Raw genomic sequence first — 2,058 nt, forward strand, 5'->3', positions numbered from 1 at the left:
TTTGTCCCTCCGGCTACAGTATGTGGGAGACCGAGCATCACATCCTCACTTGTGCCACTGAAGCTTGCTGGGTGACTTTGGGCCAGTCTCTCTCTCTCTCTCTCTACCTAAATTCTCTCACAGGGTTGTGTGAGGATAAAATGGAGGAGAGGAGAATGATGTAAACTACCTTGAGTCCCCTTTGGGGAAAATGACGAGGATATAAATGAATCATATAGATAAATAAATAAAAATAGAGCAAAAATAACCATGGTTTTTGAATAGTAAAACAAAATGTTTGGATTTTGAAGTAGCTTAATATGGTTATTTAGGATCTCTAAAAACAAAAATTTTAATGACATTTTTCATGACAATCCTATTATACGGTTCGTTCAGCATGCAAGCGAAACTGGTGTTTTCAACAGCATTCTCCCACTTTGTTTTCCAAGGGGGTCACACCCACTGGAGTGGAACTGGGGACCGGATACAGCAGACCACGGTGGGCAGGAACAGGAAGGAGTTGGGCCTTGGTCATCACATGCCATGTGGCTGCCAGCAGTTTTTTCTGCTATTTTAGCTCTAGTTATGTGGCAGAGTGTCTGGTTTGGTCGGCAAGCCATAATCTAATCCCCCCTCTGGGGGTAGGGCGGTCTACTAGATCTAATAAATAATAATAATAACCTGCTGGAAAAACCTTCACAAGGTGATCGCTGAGATTATTCTGGGAAAGTTCTTACCACTCTCTTGGTTGAAGACGAAACATTAGTTTGTAGTCATAATAATGTGATGAGAGTTTCCATCTCCAGCGGTCCCTATTGACACTATCAGCATAAGGTTGTTCTGTGACATTATGAAACCGTGTGTTCTACTTCCTTTTGAGTAAACCTTCTTTTCTTTTAAAACTCCTGCCTTTCCGCCATCCAGAAGTCATTCCAGGGCACCCACCATCTTCCCCGGAGGCATGAGCCGGTTTGGTGAAGCCCTGTACCCCTTGGCCTCAATCCAGTCAGCCCTTACCCTCCCACCACATGGCAGCTGACGGATCAGGAGAGACGTTTGTTTGTTTGTTTATTTGTTTATTTATTATTTCAATTTTTATACCGCCCTATCCCCAAAGGGGATCTCTGTACCCCAACCCATCCCCTGTGCTGGGGAAGGAGAGGGATCAAGTGGAAAGACTGCCCCTCCCACTGCTGGCCACGTGGACAGGGACGGCTGGTGGCTGCAGGCCCTTGGGGGCTGCACCCTTCCCAGCCCCCCCTCCCCCTGAGCACTCAGGTATTTTCACAAGGTCTGGCTGCTCCCTCCCTTTCGCTTCAGCAAAGCCCCATTCAACCCTAGCATTCCCCCACCCAGTCCCCCTTTTTAGGGGGAGGGGATCCAGGCTTCTTGCCCCCGAATCCCTCCCCGCTCCCAAGCCAGACTGCCTGCTTCGCCACCTCCCCATGAGCTCTGCTGGGCACCAGCCAGGAGTGGGGGCCGATCCCCCGGCCAGAATAGGAGGGGGAGCAGGAGGGGTCCCCAAAGGCAGCACAAGTGGGGATTTGAACCTTGATTTCCCTTTACAGTTGGGGTTTTCATGGGCAGATCAACAGCCACAGCTTCACCTGGCTGGTTCTTCGATAACTGCATGCCATAGGTGACTTTTGCGTTCCTCTATGGGGACTCTCTTCAAGGTCAGAGGTGCTGTTCCTGCTGCAGGTGACTCTCAAGTTTAGTCACTCAGGAATGTGTTAGCAGGGTGACAAATCAAAGGAATCCCACTTTTTCTATAGTTGCGTGTCCACAGAACTGCCCCCTCCAAACCAAAAGTACACCACAATGATAAAATTAACTTGAAGGGTGTCTTTCCCAATATTTTTATTACAGCAGTTTCACCTTTTCTTGTATAACTATTTGAGAGTTGCCTGCTCTTCCTACAGCCACACCTATTTTTTCATAACATTTATTAATTTTTCACAGAACATTATAACAACAAACACACAATAGATGGATCTGCACTGATTATCAGTTGTTCTAAAGGAACATAAAGTACAATCTAAGATAAAAAACCAATCTTGAATTTTCCCAACCTTTTCT

The sequence above is a fragment of the Sphaerodactylus townsendi genome, linkage group LG10 (genome assembly GCF_021028975.2).
Source record: "Sphaerodactylus townsendi isolate TG3544 linkage group LG10, MPM_Stown_v2.3, whole genome shotgun sequence".
NCBI lineage: Eukaryota > Metazoa > Chordata > Lepidosauria > Squamata > Sphaerodactylidae > Sphaerodactylus > Sphaerodactylus townsendi.